Source organism: Phyllobates terribilis, unplaced genomic scaffold (assembly GCF_046119375.1).
Source record: "Phyllobates terribilis strain yellow unplaced genomic scaffold, ASM4611937v1 Scaffold_11__3_contigs__length_659146591, whole genome shotgun sequence".
NCBI lineage: Eukaryota > Metazoa > Chordata > Amphibia > Anura > Dendrobatidae > Phyllobates > Phyllobates terribilis.
Window position 1 is genome coordinate 576,447,842 of NW_027362771.1, and position 21,053 is coordinate 576,468,894.

Consider the following 21,053-nt stretch of genomic DNA (forward strand, 5'->3'; position numbering starts at 1 on the left):
ACTCGCCCGAGCATCACGCTACTCAGGATGTTCGGCGAGCACAGAGCATTTCCGGGTTACTCGGGCGGGAGCTCGGGTCTCCGCCCTGCATATTTGGCGCTCTTTACAGAGCCAATGAACATGCAGGGATTGCCAGCCAGTCACTGTAATGCCGCAGCCATGTTGTTTGGGGGCATTACAGTGATTGGTTGACCGCACAGCGTCACCTCGAGTATTTAAAACCGGGCGTCGCCATCTTGGACACAGTCGCTCCGGATCAGACAGTGTAGGGACAGCGCTGCTGATTTAGGGAGAGATATATCCTGCAAAATAGCTAGTGTAGGGTCTGTAAAGGCTGCCAGATCAAACAAACAGTCCTTCTCAGGACTAATATCCATCCCAGGTATATCAGGCAGGCAGGCAGGCAGGCTGTATAGGAGACGCAGTGGTTATACCAGCAAATGCTGCATTACAGCCCTGTGTGCTGCTCCTGTTGCTGAAATTGCTGGACTTAGCTCCAGGTCCCGGGGGCAAGGAAAAATCCTTTTTTTTTTATCTAAATCCTCTTTTTTTTTTCCTCCTTCACAATGTACAAATACCCATCTTATTAACCTTTTGGTACCCCCCCCCCAAAAAAAAAAGTGTGCCTCTGATTTTTCAGACACAAATATATCTGTTGAAAATAGTCTGGTGTAGGCTAGAGAAATAGAAGTGTGGTTTTGCAGTTCTATGGGCCATTTGTATCTAAAAAAAACAGTTTGAGTGTGTCGCTCACTGTTCAGCCGCAAATATATATATATTTTAAAAAGCCTGGTATACACCAGTAAATTATTACTGTGGTTTTGATGTTCCACGATAAAACATCTCTATTATCCTGTTTTTGGCATTTTTTGCTGTATAAAAATAATAAGTGTCTCCCTGATTTTTCAGACACAAATATATCTGTTGAAAATAGTCTGGTGTAGGCCAGTGAGACAGAAGTGTGCTTTTGCTGTTCCACGGTAAAAAATCTCTATTATCCTGCTTTTTGTATTTTTTGCTGTAAAAAAAAAAAAAATAGTGTCTCCCTGATTTTTCAGACACAAATATATCTGTTGAAAATAGTCTGGTGTAGGCCCGAGAAATACAAGTGTGGTTTTGCAGTTCCACGGTACAAACCTCTGTATTATCCACTTTTGGGCCATTTGTATCTAAAAAAAACAGTTTGAGTGTGTCGCTCACTGTTCAGCCGCAAATATATATATATTTTAAAAAGCCTGGTATACACCAGTAAATTATTACTGTGGTTTTGATGTTCCACGGTAAAACATCTCTATTATCCTGTTTTTGGCATTTTTTGCTGTATAAAAATAATAATAGTGTCTCTCTGATTTTTCAGACACAAATATATCTGTTGAAAATAGTCTGGTGTAGGCCAGAGAGACAGAAGTGTGCTTTTGCTGTTCCACGGTAAAAAATCTCTATTATCCTGCTTTTTGCATTTTTTGCTGTAAAAAAAAAAAAAAATAGTGTCTCCCTGATTTTTCAGACACAAATATATCTGTTGAAAATAGTCTGGTGTAGGCCCGAGAAATACAAGTGTGGTTTTGCAGTTCCACGGTACAAACCTCTGTATTATCCACTTTTGGGCCATTTGTATCTAAAAAAAACAGTTTGAGTGTGTCGCTCACTGTTCAGCCGCAAATATATATATATTTTAAAAAGCCTGGTATACACCAGTAAATTATAACTGTGGTTTTGCTGTTCCACGGTAAAAAATCTCTATTATTCAGGTTTTGGTATTTTTTTCCGTAAAGAAAAACAGTAGTGTCTCCTGACTGTTGTGACACAAAAATATATCTGTTGAAAATAGTCTTGTGTGGGCCCGACATCCCAGTGTGGTTTCGCAGTTCCACGGGTCAAATCACTGTACTATCCAGTTTTGGGCCTTTGGTATCTAAAAAAAAAGCAGTTTGAGTGTGTCGCTCACTGTTCAGCCGCAAATATCTCTATTTAAAAAAGTGTGGTATACCCCAGTAAACAATAACTGTGGTTTTCCTCTTCCACAGTTCTAATCTACTCTTTATTACCCTTTTTCCATTGATAGTGCAAGTGTAAGCTATTTTACTTCATTTACAATGGGCAAGGCGCGTGGCAAGGGACGTGGAAGTGGACGTTCTGGTGATGGTTCGTGCAGAGGATGGGGCCGTGGCCAAGGTGAAAATGTGCCACAACGAACAGCCACATCTTCTCGCTCCCACTCCTTGACCGAATTACTAGGGAAGCACAGAACAACACCAGTATTGAGAACTGATCAGTGTGAACAGGTTATTAATTGGATAGCAGACAATACTTCCAGTTACCTGGGCACCACCACCTCCGGTCTGTCTTCCACACGGTCAACTCTTAGTAGCCGTGAGTCTTGACCGCATACTCCTCCTCACCCTGATGCTCCTTCCTCTCACCATGCCGAGTGTCGTCAGACAGCAAGTGATCCCACACTTGGACACTCTGAAGAGCTGTTCACTGGTCCATTTCCATATTTGGGCCCCTCGCCTGATACGCTTGAAGTGGTGGAAGAGGAGATCCCATGTTGCGATGCCCAAATATTTGAACAGCCACGGCCACAGGAAGTCGACGTTGGCAATCTGCAACAAGAGGTGGACGATGACGAGACACAATTGCCAGGAAGTGAGGAGGAGGATCGTGGTGCGCAAGTGGAAGAGGAGGAGGTGGTGGATGATCTAGTAACTGACCCAACGTGGAAGGAGGACATGCAGAGTGAGGCCAGCAGCACACAGGGGGAGGGAGGCAGAGTACCCCAACAGGCAGGAAGAAGCAGTGTGGTGGCCGCAGACAGAAGGCAGGCAACCGTTACCCGTAACACCAACACGAGGGACGTTGCCAGTACAAGCGGTAGGTCTTCCAGAGTCTGGAATTTTTTTAAAGACTCTGCTGATAACCCCAAAAAGGCCATATGTTCAACCTGCCATGCCAGCATCAGCAGGGGTGACAAAACTACCAGCCTGACCACCACCAGCATGATCAGGCACATGGCAGCAAAGCACCCGACTTTGTGGGGCGAAACCCAGGGTCCACGACCAGTGTCAGCGGGTGTCACCACTGCTTCTTCCACTGTTGTGCGTGCAATAGAACCCCCTGTTGTGTGTGCAAGGCAATCCCCTGTCCATACTGCACGTAAAGATGCCCCCTCCTCTCAGTCTTCACTTGTTATGGCAGTTTCTCAAGAAACAGCATCAACGTCCACGTCCACGTCCCACCGCAGCGTTCAATTGTCCATATCCCAGACCTTTGAACGAAAGCGGAAATTCGCAGCTAACGCCCCACAGGCCACAGTCCTAAATTCGCACATTTCACGACTGCTTGCATTGGAAATGCTGCCTTTTAGGCTGGTGGAGACGGAATCCTTCCGCAATCTTATGGCAGTGGCGGTCCATCGGTACTCGAACCCCAGCCGACACTATTTTTATTTTGCCCGGTGTGCCATCCCCGCACTACACAAGCACGTGTCCCAAAGCATCTGCCGTGCCCTCAACAACGCAGTTACTGGGAGAGTCCACCTGACAACAGACACGTGGACAAGTGCTTGTGGCCAGGGACGGTACATCTCTCTGACGGCACACTGGGTAAACATAGTGGAAGCCGGGACCCAGTCGGACCTTGGGACGGAACACATCCTCCCCACACCTAGGATTGCGGGCCCTATGTCAGTCAGAGTTGCCCCCACAGTGTACAGCTCCTGCGCATCCTCCTCCTCCTCCTCCTCCTCATGTTCAGCCTCCATCTCAGATATCACCACATCAGTTACAAGCTGGAAGCATTGCAGTACTGCCTCCGCCAAGCGGCAACAGGCTGTGCTGAAACTCATAAGCTTAGGTGATAAACCTCACACTGCTTGTGAGTTGTGGACAGCTGTGAAAGAGCAGGCAGATCTGTGGCTGAGACCGCTGAACCTACATCCCGGCATGGTCGTGTGTGACAATGGCCGTAACCTGGTGGCGGCTCTGAGGCGAGGTGAGATCACACACGTACCATGCCTGGCTCATGTGCTTAACCTCGTGGTTCAGCGGTTTCTTAAATCGTACCCCGAGTTGCCAGATCTGCTCGTGAAAGTACGCCGCCTGTCAGCTCATTTTCGCAAGTCGGCTACAGCTTCCGCCGCCCTTGCTGTGTTGCAGCAGCGTTTGCAGCTTCCGGCACACCGACTGGTGTGTGATGTCCCCACACGTTGGAACTCTACCCTCCACATGTTGCAAAGGATTTGTGAGCAGAAGAGAGCAGTTGTGGAGTACCAGCTGCAACAAGGCCGTCGATATTCAGGTCAGACTCCACACATAAGACCTCAGGAGTGGACCTGGATGTCTGACATATGTACCATCCTGACAAACTTTGAGGAGGCCACCAAGATGGTGAGTGGCGATGACGCCATCATTAGTGTCAGCATCCCACTTGTCTGTCTTTTGCAACGCTCTCTGCAGAGAATTAAAGAGGAGGCATTGCAGCCAGAGTATGATGAGATGGATCAAGAAGCCGTAGCGGGCGATTACACACAGCCCAGCCTCAACTCATCCCAACGTGCATTGGGGGACAATGAGGGAGAGGAGGAGGAGGAGGAGGAAGAACAGGAGCTGCTATCATGCGTTGTAGACGGTAGTACCTGTACAAGTGTCATACCGTCGGTTCAGCGTGGGTGGCCTGAGGACAGGGGGGAGGAGGAAGAGGAGGAGGAGAGCATGGTCAGTCGTCATCTTGGTGAGGACACGGAAATCTTGCCCGTTACCAGTCTGGCACGCATGGCTGACTTTATGTTACGCTGCCTTAACCGTGACCCTCCCGTTGTCAAAATGTTGGGTGACAGTCATTACTAGTTGGTGACACTTGTAGACCTCCGCTACAAGGAGAACTTTCACTCTCTTATTCCTGAGGTGGAGAGGTCTACAAAAATGGGGCAATACCAGAAGGCCCTTGCTGCAGAACTCTTAAAAAAATTCCCATCTGAACACACTAGCGGCAGAGGTCACAGTTCGTTGCCCAACCAAGTCATACAGGCGAGAGAGATGCAACTCCAATCCAGCAGAGGCAGGGGAACACTGTCAACGTTCTGGAACAGTTTTCTGACACTCGCCCAGCTTACAGGCCCTGAGGCACGGGGTGCTCTCACAAGGAGTGGAAAGTTTCAAAAGATGGTGAGGGAGTACCTTGCCGATCGTACCAGCGTCCTCCGTGATTCCTCTGTGTCTTTTAATTATTGGATATCAAAGCTGGACACTTGGAATGCACTCGATCTGTACGCCTTGGAGGTCCTGGCCTGCCCTGCCACTAGCGTGCTATCGGAGCGTGTTTTTAGTGCCGCTGGGGGAATTATAACTGATAAGCGCACTCGCCTGTCAACTGACAATGCTGACAAGCTGACCCTTATCAAAATGAACAAGGGCTGGATTGGGCCAGACTTCTCATCACCACCAAATGACAGCAGAGTAACATAAAGTCAAATCCACTGTGTTATTTCCGGAGGTGTATTCCCATGCATCGCTTCACATCCACACATGGGTATACGCTTCCTCATTTCGGCTGCTTTTTGCTCTTCTCCTTATCCTCAGCCTCCACGACCACTATACCACCAGGGTGACCGTGGTCCATGTTGCTAGCATTGCAAGTTCCTCTGTCCTAATTTTTGGCAGCTTTTGCTTGGAAGGCATAGGCAAAGACTATGGGAGACCCACTCCCCAATAATGGGAATAATGTTTTTAATATGCTGTACTGCATGGCTCTTGTAAGGGACATTGCAAGTTCCCCCTTCCTAATTTTTGGCAGCTTTTGCTTGGATGGCATAGGCAAAGACTATGGGAGACCCACTCCCCAATAATGGGAATAATGTTTTTAATATGCTGTACTGCATGGCTCTTGTAAGGGGCATTAAAATCGTCTTGTTAAGCTCTCTTCCAAGGGTCGTTAATATTGTCTTTTTATTCCACTGCGACCTCCACCACTCTTCCAAGGGGCATTAAAAGCGTCTTGTTAAGCTACTGTGACCTCCACGTCTCTTCCACAGGGCGTTGATATTGTCTTTTTATTCCACTGTAACCTCCACCACTCTTCCAAGGGGCATTGATATTGTCTTTTTATTCCACTGCGACCTCCACCACTCTTCCAAGGGGCATTAAAACCGTCTTGTTAAGCTACTGTGACCTCCACATCTCTTCCACGGGGCATTGATATTGTCTTTTTATTCCACTGTAACCTCCACCACTCTTCCAAGGGGCATTAAAACTGTCTTGTTAAACCACTATGAACTCCACGTCTCTTCCAAGGGGCATTAAAACCATCTTGTTAAGCTACTGTGACCTCCACATCTCTTCCAAGGGGCATTAAAACTGTCTTGTTAAACCACTCTGAACTCCACGTCTCTTCTAAGGGGCATTAAAACCGTCTTCTTAAACCACTCTGAACTCCACAGCTCTTCCAAGGGGCATTGACATGTTGTTTTTAATTACCTCTAACCTCCACGACTCTTGCAACGGGCATTGCATTTCCTCCTAATTTTTGTCAGCTTTTGCTTTTCAATGCATAGGCGAACACTAAGGGAGACCCACTCCCCAATAATGGGTAGAAGGTTTTTAATACGCTGTAATCCACGTCTGTTTCAAGGGGCATTGCAGTGGCTAATAATTTTTGGAAAGCCTTCCATTCCCTGCTTAGGCCAACAGTGTACCGGAGACCCAGTTGATATAAATGGAAAAAATGTTTTAATTAAGGCCCTCTGACCTCCATGTCACTTCCAAGGGGCATTGGAGTGGCTCGAAATTTTTGGTAGGCATTGCATTCACTGTATGCCTTATAACTGTGTAGCTGAACCGCTCCTTTTGGAACGGAAACATATCCTACAAGACGTGTGGTTGGCTGGCCTGATATTGATGTGAATGGTCCCTGTTCCTCCTGCTCTTTCCCCTTTGCCACCACCTCATCCATCATTCATCACCTGAAGCTTTGTTTTAGTGGGAGTCATAGAACTGGGATAGTAGCAGGAAAACATCCAGCAATCCTCGAAGGAGGTAGAATATGCGCCAAAACGCTGACCACCTCAGGCCTAGCTGCTACTACATACATGCGCTTGCATTCCAAGGAACAGAAAGCTAAGGAGGTGGATGGCCTCATGATCATGAATAATTTACTCGTTGTGTAGGAGGCCGACCACTGCTGCTGTCTACCTTCTAAACTTTGTGTTGAAGCCTGATTGACCCAGGACCCGCAATCCTCTATGTCTGGAGGACGTGTTGCATCCCAGTGTCCAACTGTGTCCCGGCTTCCACAATATTAACCCAGTGTGAAGGCGTCAGTGAGATGGACCATTCCTGGCCACATTCACTTGTCCACGTGTTTGTGGTTAGGCTGTCCTTCCCACTAAATGCACTGGGGAGGGCACAGGTAATGTTTTGGTATGTGCGCTTGTGTATAAGGCGCACCGGGACAAATAGGGACGGCTGGGGACCGTTTATGGACACCCGGCCACCCCCACGCGGCTGGGGACTGTGTGTGGGCACCCGGCCGCGGGGCGGCTGGGGACTGAGAATGGACACCCGGCCGCCCCCTGGCGGCTGGGGACCAAGCGTGGACACCCGGCCGCCGGGCGGCTGGGGACTGAGTATGAATACCAGGCTACCGACGCAGCCATGACGTGGTGGCCAGATTCCACCTCCACATGCCTAAAAGGCCCAATTTCAAGTGCAAGCAAGCTAGCAGTATGGTATTGCAGCCTGGGGGGTGGGTAGGTGGCAGGCTGCATACTTGCGCTTGTATTGCAAGTTATGGGGGAGGTACAATTGAACACTGCCCTGGGACAAGGACTTGCATGGGGATAGTTGCAAGTCTGCATCTTCTGATGCGGCAAGGATCACTTCTGATGGGCACACTTTTAGGCAGTGACCTGGGTGTCAGAGATGCTTCCAGGGGTCTTCCCCATGCTGTTCCCATGTCTTTTTAGCACTGTATGCATGTGTCACACAGCACATGGCCAGATAAGGTTGTAAAATGTTAAAATGACATTTCCCGGTGAATGCATTTGTCACGGTTGAAAGCAATACAAACGTGCAAAAACGCATAAAAAATGCTACTTGTGAACATAGCCCAAGGTGTGGAGGAGTATTTTTGTTTTTGGTTATTTATTTTACCTTATACACAAGTCTTTACCCTGGAAAGGATGTTCCTTAACCCCTTTCCGACCTGGTCAGTAATAGTACGCACCAGGTCGGGAAGGCCGGTTCAGCTGATTATTGAAATCGCAATCCACCCGCGGCTGTTAATATGTTAAATCTCTGACAGTGGCATTTAACTCGCGCTTCCGGGAGTCCTAAGCCCCGCCCATCAGTGACCCCGTCACGTGATCGCGGGTCACCAATGGGTGGGCATGACAACTCAGGGTCTGCAGCAGACGCCTGTGGCTGTCATGTCTCAATTGCTATGAGCGCCACCTAGTGGTCAGCGCTCATAGCAAGTGAGCATTTCTCCTGCATACAAGCGATCTGCTCATCGCTTGTATGCAGTAGAAGCAATCAGACAACTGCTGCTTCTAGTCTCCTCTGGAGACTATAGAAGCAAGCAGAAAGTGTAAAAAAAAGTTTTAAAAAAAATAAAAAAAATAAAAAATATATAAAAGTTTAAGTCACCCCCCTTTCGCCCCATTCAAAATAAAATATATATATATAAAAAAAAACCACATACACATATTTGGTATCGCCGCGTTCAGAATCGCCCGATCTATCAATATAAAAGAAGAATTAATACAATCAGTAAACGGCGTAACGAGAAAAAAAATTTAAACGCCAGAATTAAGTTTTTTTGGTCGCTACAACTTTGCAATAAAATTCAATAACGGGCGATCAAAACATCGAATCTACCCCAAAATGGTATCAATAAAAACGTCAGCCCGGCACTCAAAAAATAAGCCCTCACCTGGCCCCAGATCCCGAAAAATGGAGAAGCTAAGGGTCTCGGAAAATGGCGTCATTTTTTTTTGTTTTTTTAGCAAGCTTTGGATTTTTTTTTCACCACTTAAATAAAAAAGAACCTATACATGTTTGGTGTCTATGAACTTGTAACGACCTGGTAAATAATGATGGCAGGTCAGTTTTAGCAATCTGTGAACGTGGTAAAAAAAGGACCCAAAAAACAACTGTGGAATGGCATTTTTTTTGCAGTTTCACTGCACTTGGAATTTTTTTCCCATTTTCCAGCACACGATATGGTAAAACCAGTGATGGTGTTTAAAAGTACAACTCGTCCCGCAAAAAATAAGCCCTCACATGGCCATATTGAACGAAAATTAAAAAAGTTCTGGCTCTGGGAAGAAGAGGAGCAAAAAAGGAAAACACAAAAACAGAGAGAACCATGGTCGTTAAGGGGTTAACATATTTCACAGGAAAGCACTTTCACTTTCGTTTTTGAACGTTTCATTGTGAGCCTGTAAAAGTGGCTTAATACCTCTGACCACGTTGTTGACAGCAGTGACCTGGGGGTCAGAAATGCTTCCAGGGGCGATCCCCATGCTGTCCCCATGTCATTTGAGCACTGTCACTATCGTTTTGGGCACTTTTTAGGCTGTCTACAGACTGCCGTGGGAGCTGCCGCAAAAATGTTCGGGTCTCCCATAGACTAACATTGGGCTCATTGCTCGGGTCGAGCACCCGAGTATCACAGTGAGCTCGGCCCGAGCTTCGAGCACCCGAGCATTTTAGTGCTCGCTCAACACTAATCTTCACCTTTGTAGGCCACTTCTACCATCAACAAATTGGGACTGCCATGGGCAGTCTCTGTGCATGTAGTTTTGCAAATCTCGATCTAGGCTTGTGGGAAAACCAAATTGTGTTCTCAGAACAGATGGACCAATATATCTCGCCCATATTAATATATACTGTCTTGTTAGGAGGCCAGGGATTAGTCAAGATTCAAAGGGGTATCTTTTTGTTTATATTTATAACTCCCTTTTCAATTTAGCCTCTGGCTATTAGAAGTTATTCCATCTCATTTTGCCTCATTGTGAGTCTGCAGTCTGATAATGGCATTAGTAATATTCATTTTATTATGTCATGTATTCATTCATCGTTGAACAATTTCTCCTTAGGCGTATATATTGGCTTTTTGGTATTCCTCTACGTAGGGGAGCCGGATGGTAACTCTGCCAGGATAGTAGCCCATTTGTGGCTGTCGGTGTTCGAAACAGTGTTGTGGTTAACTGGCCTCGGTTGGTATTTATTATTGTAATGTCAAGGAAGTTTAGATTGTGTTTTTGAATCTCACTGGTAAAATACAAGCCTAACTGGTTCTGGTTGAGAGAATCAACAAATTCATTGAATCTCATTTCTGTATCTGTCCATAGGATGAAGACGTCATCAATGTACCTCGCCCATAATAATATGTGAACCCCTGATCATCATGACAGTCTCATACAAGAATGATGAAATGCATTTACATAGAAAGTACTAAGGACTATAAGAGATGATTAGCCAGGCTATCTCAATATAAAACTCCTAGATCAGGAGAAACAAGCACCGCACCTGTATATGATGGCAGGACTATAAAGCCGTTCTGAAGAAAATAGCACAGGACATAGTAAAATGAATATTACTAATGCCATTATCAGACTGCAGACTCACAATGAGGCAAAATGAGATGGAATAACTTCTAATAGCCAGAGGCTAAATTGAAAAGGGAGTTATAAATATAAACAAAAAGATACCCCTTTGAATCTTGACTAATCCCTGGCCTTCTAACAAGACAGTATATATTAATATGGGTGAGGTATATTGGTCCATTTGTTCTGAGAACACAATTTGGTTTTCCCACCAGCCTAGATCGAGATTTGCAAAACTACACACACAGAGACTGCCCATGGCAGTCCCAATTTGTTGATGGTAGAAGTGGTCTACAAAGGTGAAGATATTTTTGGTCAAGATGAATTGCAATAGTTTGATGATGAAGATGTTGTGTTCTCGATATTGTACACCTCTTGTATTCAAGAAAGATTGGACTGCAGCAGGGATGGTGTGGCTCTCCACAGGTAGAGCAAGCTCCAGGGCAGCGTGGGGTGTAATGGATGGTGGTGCCGGGGAGAGATGGCAGGACGGTCCCGGAGGAAAGACGGACACTCACACGGGGGTAAGCTTCAGTAACTTTACTGGTGATGTTGCAGGCATGGTCCAGGGACTACAGCTATCTCTTATTACCCCTGCCTTCCTCATGTCATGCAACATTTCCTTCGCTTTCTGGTAGTGTGCTGGTGGGATTGGCCTGTAAGTTCTTTGACGGGTGGATGGTCACCTGTGGGTATATCGTGTTGTATCCCTTTAATCCTCCCAAAATCAAGTGGGTGTTTGCTGAATACCTGCTTGTATTCCTGGACCACCCTGTATACACCTTGTTTTTGATGGACGGGAGTGGCGTCAGTCCCAACATGGAGCTGTTGACACCAATCCCCCACCTGGGTTTCTGAGTCATTACCCTCCACTGTGTCTGATGAGGTTAAGGACTCTACTGTGTGTATGGCCTCATCATTCACAGTATTCAACCTGGCAACAGTGGCGTATCTTGGTAATTTAACTTCATCCTCCCCACAATTTAGGAGACGTACGGGTACCCTCCCATTGCGTACATCAACTACCCCTCTGGCAGTTAAGAGTGTAGGTCTGTGCTCTGAGCTAATGGGCTACACTACCGCCTCAGAGTTCTGTCCCTTGAGACCTATTGCTGCCCTACACCAAATCAGCATTTCACTCATCGGGGGAATCACAATGGGTATCGGGTCGGTCACCCATACATTACCAATTTCACCACCTGTTAGCTTTACCGGTTGCTGGTACAGGAGGGCTCGTATCTTTCTCTGGAGCACCTTCCTGTGCCCTGGTTTGGCGGTGTCAGCAATCTGTTGGAGCAAAAACAACACTTCTCCCAAACAGTTACCGACAACATTTGTACCAAGTATCATATACAAGTCTGTATCACCAGGATTAGACTCCACTACAATTAGTCCTTCGTCCTTTAGTTCCGCTCTCCCAACCTTCACTGTCACATTCTTAACCCCTACTAGGTTAAGAGGAAGGCCGTTAGAGGCATACATGGAGAGGTTCGGGGCTGGTGGCTGGAGCTCATCTATGGACCAGAACCTTTTGTAGAGGACATCAGGTATGATGGTTACCTGAGATCCAGGTTGGGCATCAGGAGCATTAACCGGTACTCCGGCGGCTTGCTGGTTGTCGGCCATGGTTGCGCCCCCCTAGTGAACCGGAGCCTACCTTCTTCACTTTCTTTTTCAGGTAGGCCGCAGCTCCGCGGGCGACGGCCTTCTTCAGGACCTTGCGTCGCTCGCGTCTGACGTCAGAGCGTCCTCTGGGCTCCTTCCAGGACCTGACGCTTCCTGGTTCGACCTCAGGGGCAGCGCGTGTCCTGGGCTTCGCGCGCTTCCAGCGGTTACGCCTCTCCGATTCCCGCGGTTATGCCCCTCTTCTTCCTGCGCGGCGACAGGAAGATGGCGGGGAATGGCGGGAAATCTCGGGAATGGCGGGAAAACTTCAACACAGTGAGTACTTCAGTCTTTTAAGGTGCACAGTACCCGGAGGCAACGGGCACGGAATCCTGTTCGTGACGCCAAGGCTGACGCGCGCCCTGGGCCATGGGATACTTGGCAGCCGGGCCTCTTACGGATGCCGGTATGGGGAATATCACGGTGGCTGGCCCGGTCCGTGACCCAGGGCGGTCAGTAAAAAGGGGGATTTGATAGGGGATTTGGAAAGTTCGTGACGCCACCTGTGGAATTCGGCCAATGGGAGCCGCCGCTGCGGAGCAGTCCTCTGGAGCTGGTGTTACGGTAGCAGGTATAGTGTGGCTCTCCACAGGTAGAGCTAGCTCCAGGGCAGTGTAGGGGTAGATGGTGGATGCTAGGGAGAGACGGCAGGACGGTCCCGGAGGAAAGACGGACACACACGGGGGTAAGCTTCAGTACCTTTACTGGTGATGATGCAGGCACGGTCCAGGGTACTCTAGGCGAAGGGTGCACTTTTGGACTCTCCCCAGTGAGCGGGTATAGGGCCTCCTGATCCGTGGCTTTACTCGCTAAGCTTATGGCCTGCCTGGAACTAGGCCTAGCTTGTTACTGTCTCTCTCCTTGCACCTGCTGACCTGGTGGTAGGGCCTTCTTTTGGAGATCACTCTCCCTGGATGCTGGGGCCTCCGTGACTCCTAGCCCTGGTACTGTAGTCAGCGTTTGGTAAACCTGGGACCTGTAGTCCTCCAGGGGTTCCGGTGGTTCCTACTGGGTATAAATGTCCCTGTAGGCGCGGACCCGGTGTCCGGTATATATCTCAGGGTGAGCCTGGTATGCTCCTCTGCCCCCTCGCTACTTCATCCTTCTCCTCTCGCCTTCGGCCACACTGCTGTAGGCCTTGGCTCGCCTAAGCACGGCAGCCAGCGTGCTGCCTCTTCGCTGCTCCCTGAGCGCCAGCATGCTCTCAGACCCTCTCTCAGTCTGACTGAACACTAAACTGAAACTGAGCTGCCTGGCTCCACGCTCCCTATATATATCCCTAACGGGCTCCCTCTGCTGGTCTGAGGTGGTAGGGTGGAGGTGTGTGAATGTGTGAGGGCCTCTTGTGGAGAAGTCCATCCATGCACCCTTCTGGGTTCTGTGGCACCAATGCGCAGCAGGGCGCCACACATGCTCTCCGAGCAGGTATAATTTCCTTACGAAGTTCTTTGGAAATGATATTATTTTTAATATAATTGTCCAGACTTTGGACTTCCCACCTGGAACGTATATTATCTTTGTATGATGTTGTAAGTGCTGCAAATGTTGTTTTAATGGATTGAGTATAGCTGAATGGAAGGGACTTCTCTATCCGAGAATCCTTCTCTAGCCTCTGTGAACCATTGGTCTGTATTGATGTCTTTTGATAAGAATCCTGCCATGTCCTACAGATTTCTCAAAATTCAAACACTTCACTGTTTTATATAGTATAAATATGCTCCAAGATAATTACGCAGTATGTAGGGAGCCGGGTGGTAACTCTGCCAGGATAGTAGCCCATTTGTGGCTGTCAGTTTTCGAAACAGTGTTGTGGTTAACTGGCCTTGGTTGGTATTTATTATTGTAATGTCAAGGAAGTTTAGATTGTGTTTTTGAATCTCACTGGTAAAATACAAGCCTAACTGGTTCTGGTTGAGGAAATCAACAACTTCATTGAATCTCGTTTCTGTATCTGTCCATAGGATGAAGACGTCATCAATGTACCTCGCCCATAATAATATGTGAACCCCTGATGATCATGACAGTCTCATACAAGAATGATGAAATGCATTTACATAGAAAGTACTAAGGACTATAAGAGATGATTAGCCAGGCTATCTCAATATAAAACTCCTAGATCAGGAGAAACAAGCACCGCACCAGTATATGATGGCAGGACTATAAAGCCGTTCTGAAGATAATAGCACAGGACATAGTAAAATGAATATTACTAATGCCATTATCAGACTGCAGACTCACAATGAGGCGAAATGAGATGGCATAACTTCTAATAGCCAGAGGCTAAATTGAAAAGGGAGTTATAAATATAAAGAAAAAGATACCCTTTGAATCTTGACTAATCCCTGGCCTCCTAACAGGACAGTATATATTAATTGGAAGCCGGTGAGATAAATTAAAATCACACACAATAGTCCTATGTTTAGGATAATTTTAGGAAATCTGTCACGGATTTTGGACAGATAAATGAATAAAAGTTATTTTTTATATTTTACTCCAATTGGATTTGACTGTGAAATACTGCGTAATTATCTTGGAGCATATTTATACTATTTAAAACAGTGAAGTGATCTGTTAGTGTGCCTGTAATGAAAACTAGGGAAGTTCGGCTACCATACATTATGCCACCCAATAATATAATCCTGGGAGTAGGACCAGCGTGATCTTCCCCAGTGAAAGCCTCTTTATGGCATTGCCCACGTGCTCTCAAGACCAATATTCAGATATCATTGAGTTCAAGACAAAAGCAGGATTCATCGCCAAAGATGATAGACCTCTATTCCTGCCTGCATTGCTGTCTTGCTCTTCACCATGATAACCATTGAGAGCATAGGTTTCAGGTCAACAAAGAGGCTTTCTGTAATCTGAAAGGGCAGCTTTGGAAAAAGGGGCACAGGGAAGCATTGTAGCATTTGACTACTATGAGAGACAATTACCTTTCACAACTGGTTCAGGACCCAACAAGAAGGGGGGCACTGCTAGACCTAATATTAACCAATAGGCCAGACCGCATATCAAATATACGAGTTGGGGGTCACTTGGGTAATAGTGATCACAAAATAATACGTTTTTATGTAACCTTTAATAAGATGTGTAGTAGAGGGGTTACAAGGACATTAAACTTCAGGAAGGCAAATTTCCAACGGTTAAGAGATGATCTTAGTGCAATAAACTGGGACGATATCCTGAGACATAAAGCTACACAAAGCAAATGGGAGACATTTATTAACATCCTGAATAGGACCTGTGTACAATATATACCCTATGGGAATAAACATGCTAGAAATAGGAGGAAAACACTATGGCTAAATAGAGCTGTAAGGGGCGCAATAAGTGACAAAAAGAAAGCATTTAGAGAACTAATGTAAGTAGGTAGTGATGAGGCATTAAATAAATATAGAAAATTAAATAAATTATGTAAAAAACAAATCAATGCAGCAACGATAGAGGCAGAGAGAATCATTGCCAGAGAAAGTAAAAATAACCCCAAAATATTCTTTAACTACATAAATAGTAAAAAACTAAAAAATGATAGTGTTGGCCCCCTTAAAAATAGTCTGGGTGAAATGGTGGATGAGGATGAGGAAAAAGCCAATATGCTAAATGATTTTTTTTCAACCGTATTTACACAAGAAAATCGCATGACAGAAAACATGATTAGTGATAACAAAAATTCTCCAGTAAATGTCACTTGCTTAACCCAGCAGGAAGTACGGCGGCGTCTAAAAATAACTAAAGTTGACAAATCCTTGGGCCCGGATGGATAACACCCGCGAGTACTGCAGGAATTAAGTAACGTCATAGATAGACCATTATTTTTAATCTTTAAAGATTCCATAATAACAGGGTCTGTACCACAGGACTGGCGTATAGCAAATGTGGTGCCAATATTCAAAAAGGGGACAAAAACCGAACTTGGAAATTATAGGCCGGTAAGCTTAACCTCTACTGTGGGTAAAATCCTGGAGGGTTTCCTAAGAGATGCTATACTAGAGTATCTGAAGAAGAATAACCTCATGACCCAATATCAACATAGGTTTACGAGGGACCGTTCCTGTCAAACTAATCTGATCAGTTTTTATGAGGAGGCAAGTTCTGGACTGGACCAAGGAAATGCAGTGGATGTTGTGTATATGGACTTTTCAAAAGCTTTTGATACGGTTCCACACAAAAGGTTGATACATAAAATGAGAACAATGGGGATAGGGGAAAATATATGTATGTGGGTTAAGAATTGGCTCAGTGATAGGAAACAAAGGGTGGTTATTAATGGAAAACACTCAGACTGGGTCTCAGTTAACAGTGGGGTACCACAGGGGTCAGTATTGGGCACCCTTCTTTTTAACATATTTATTAATGACCTTGTAGGGGGCATACAGAGTAATATTTCAATATTTGCAGATGACACTAAACTCTGCAGGGTAATCAATACAGAGGAGGATAATTTTATATTACAGGAGGATCTATGTAAACTAGAAGCTTGGGCTGATAAATGGCAAATGAGCTTTAATGGGGATAAATATAAGGTAATGCACTTGGGCAGAGGAAATAAAATGTATAATTATGTGCTTAATTGTAAAACACTGGGCAAAACTGTAACTGAAAAAGACCTGAGTGTATTGGTGGACGACAAGCTCACGTTTAGTGGCCAGTGTCAGGCTGCTGCTGCAAAGGCAAATAAAATAATGGGATGCATTAAAAGAGGCATAGATGATCATGAGGAGAACATAATTTTACCTCTATACAAGTCATTAGTGCGACGACACTTAGAATACTGTGTACAGTTCTGGTCTCCGGTGTATAAGAAAGACATAGCTGAACTAGAGCGGGTGCAGAGAAGAGTGACCAAGGTTATTAGAGGATTGGGGGGTCTGCAATACCAAGACAGGTTATTACACTTGGGGTTATTTACTGTGGAAAAAAGAAGGCTTAGGGGTGATCTTATTACTATGTACAAGTATATGAGGGGACAGTACAAAGACCTTTCTACTGATCTTTTTACTCTGAGGCCTGAGACTGGGACAAGGGGGCATCTTCTACGTCTGGAGGAAAGAAGATTTAAACATAATCACAGACGGGGATTCTTTACTGTAAGAGCAGTGAGACTATGGAACTCTCTGCCGCATGATGTTGTAATGAGTGATTCACTGTTAAAATTTAAGAAGGGCCTGGATGCCTTTCTTGAAAAGTATAATATTACAGGTTATATATACTAGATTCCTTGATAGGGCGTTGATCCAGGGAACTAGTCTGATTGTCGTATGGAGTCGGGAAGGAATTTTTTTCCCCAATGTGGAGCTTAGTGTTTGCCACATGGTTTTTTTTTGCCTTCTTCTGGATCAACAAGTTAGGCTATGGGTTGAACTAGATGGACTTAGTCTTCCTTCAACCTTAAAAACTATGTTACTATGTTACTATGTTAGTCTAAGTCAAACTGATCCATCAGAACAACAGATAGGCTGCATGCCCACTATGTGTTTTTCAAGCGTTTTTGCGGCAGAATTTCCTCTGTGAAAAAGCTTAAAAAACGCTTTCTTAATACGTGCCCCATGCTGTGCACATGCTGCGGAAATTTCCGCTGCGGATTATCATTGTGGAAAAATACGCAGCATGTCCATTAATTTTGCGGACACGCAGCGTAATTGCCGCCATTGACTTGCATTGAATCGCATAATATCCGCATGACTATATGTGCCCATCCGGATATCATGCGGTTCAATGCGCGGATGGTACCCAGGTCTTGAGAAGAGGAGACTCTTATCCAGACCCAGGTACCATATTACCTGTTAAAAAAAAGAATTTAAAATAAAAAATACAGATTATACTTACCTTCCGATGGCCCCTGGTGTTTTCTACGCTAATTCCGGTCGATTGTACATCTCGCAATGGTCTAAAAGGACCTGCGGTGGCATCATTTAGTTATGTGACAGGTCACGCGACCGCTGACGTCGGTGTTCGCGTGACCTATCACATGGCTAAATGACGTCACTGCAGGTCCTTTCACACCACCGCGAGCTGTACAAGAAACCGGACGTAGCGGAGAAAACACCGGGGGCCATCAGAAGGTAAGTATAATCTTTATTTTTTACCATTCTTATTCTTTTTTTCAACTATTACTTGGTCACACTATATAAATCCATGCCGGATGCATGAATTTATATAGTGTGACCAAGTTGTCAAGCACTTTTCCAACTGATGCTAAAATCTCTTGGAGAAGCGCTTGATAACCCGCATGCAGAAATGTTTGCAAAAACGCTTGACAAACGCTTCTACCAGGCAGGAAAAACGAATGTAAAATCCGCATGCGTTTTTCCTGCCAGGGAGAAGCGGAAAAAATATGCTGCATTTCTGCATCGTGGGCACTTAGCCATAATCCTCAAGTGGGCTATGGCTCTCACACAGTAATGGACTTCTGTTAAAACATGGTCCAGAAAAATGTAGCTGAACATACCCACGTGTAGAGATTAGTTTAGAGCCAATCACTTTAATGTCTATTTATTATTCGAAGATGGAAAAATAACTTACCCAGGGAAAACCCAGAACTGCATTAAAAATGTCAACTTTAGGGCATGGGATGTTAAATACCACCCTTTTTTAGTTCAATTCATGGGATTGTTTTAGCAAAATTAGAACTGTTGGTAAGCATAGTTACAGAGGTTATACATTATACATTATACATTATTTATCTACAGATTAAATGCAATGAATAAACAAAACGCTATTCTTTGTGAGCAAAGAATATATATTTTTTTTAGATGCTGATAAAGTGTCTGCTATTTCTACCTCTTATGGTAGTGCAATCCCATAGTTTGACTACGCTAACTGTAAAACTACAAGAGTACAATAAATATCTCACACTTGTATTATAGTACAACATCATAAAGACATTGCATGCAATAACAAGTAATAGACAAATGACAGTGGATGGGGCAGGGGAAAAGATGAGGGGAGAGGAAAAAAATCACAGGTTGAACCCCCAAATAAATTTTCCAAGGTATCCAATATGGTTTACACAAATTGGCACTTTCAGAAAAGGTTGGTTGTTTTTTACAATAAATAGAAAGTATCTTAGCTAAATTCATTCCATGGAATACCTGTAAGTCGTGGTGCCTTAAGATGTTAAAGTAAATATCTAACTTTTAGCAAGATGTTGGACCTAAGTTCAAGATTTTTTTGCAACTTACTAATGGTTGAAGCATTGCTTTTCTCTTACAGTGCTCTAAAATCTTCAGCTCTCAAATCCACAGCAATAACTAATCACATTTTACCTGCAGCCACCACTAGGGAGAGCTTAGGAGCTCACTGCATACACTGTATGGGTATTCAGGATATTGCATGTATCAAATACTCAACATAGAAGTTGAATGGATGTGTCTGGGAGCCACAAATGACCCCATCGCAGTACCTTATAACAATTTCTAATATAATTATTTAAGCAGCAAATTCCAATAGAGAAATATAAACTTAGTCAAAATCCTTTATCTCTGACCCTGTTAATACTATATTGTATTTAGGTTCAAGATTTTGCACTGATATATTTCATAATATATTGATTTCACTGATGCCCAAGATAGACTATTAAATAAGGAGCTTTTGCCCCTCCTGATAATTAATTCTCTGATCCACAAAGGGAATAATATCTAAAATGTATATACTTTATTAGGTACACATTAAAATCCAAAAGAAAGCATACAGTGTCAATAGTGTGTATTTTAATTAAAATATATTTTGCTGCTTTAGCTCTCTTGGTGATGAGCAGCAGGTATTAAACAGAGTCTTCCCTCATTTATTCATTCACTGAAGACATCTCTAATACAATGCTGTTAGATAAGCTAAATCTGAAACTCTTGTCATTTTTCATTGAAGGCTACTAGCATGACCTTACATGTTTCTAGCAGCCTCTATCTAGTGGGGATGTGATTAGTGATGGGGGAGGAGTGAAACTTATAAATATTTAGTGTAAAGTGAAGCTCTTGGCAAATATCAATGTCTGATACTGTGCACAAGACAATCAACATACTATATACTGAAAAAACCCAAATTCAAAATAGTAGCAATAGATAGTTATTTTGAGTTCATGCTTATTACCAAAATGAGAAACAGGAGTTTAAATAGCCAATAAAAATACTTCTTATTTAAACATAGTTAAAAAAGAAAACAAATATTATCACAAAAATAGAGCAGAGGCTGCTGCTCAAAGCAGGGGCATTGAACATATAGGCGTTCTATTGTTCTATTTTGTGCTGAAATTTGTTTATTCTTAACTATATTTAAATAAAACTTATTTTTATTGGCTTTTTAAACTCTCATTTTTGTAATAATCAACATACTATGCACAGCTTAGAAAATGATAAATTACATAACCAACAATGAGCCCTGATGATAGAGGCTACTGTGGTGCCCCTGAGGGTTAAGTCGCCACAGAGGTACTGCACCTCACCCAGAGGTGTGGTGTCTCCTTCTCTCAGGTAAGGAGGGAGTACTGCCCGGAACCCCAACACCTGCATCCAACACTACACTGCTCCAGGCCGGCTGGAAGGGCAACATGCATGCGTAGAGCTGAGCCCTGACACTAGCTGGAGTGGGGGGAACCCAAAGGTAGGGGGAACCAGTAGTGGGTGTAGGTGGAGGAAGCAGTTTAGGCGAGCACCATAGTAGTAGGCATATAAAGGGAAGCCATCTTAGGAGGTCAGAACAGATCAGTGAGTGAGGACAGTCAGTCAGGGAGCAGAGTCTCTTTAGATACCAGTAATTGTTAAGCCATTTCTTTTCTCTTACTCTGCTC

The 21,053-nt window shown here is 44.6% G+C and overlaps 1 protein-coding gene across 1 annotated transcript in view; it reads left to right on the forward strand.

The window, feature by feature from the left end:
- Positions 1 to 21,053, forward strand: part of LOC141165344 (beta-1,3-galactosyltransferase 1-like) — a 58,311-nt gene that overhangs the window by 11,228 nt on the left and 26,030 nt on the right. The window lies entirely within an intron of this gene.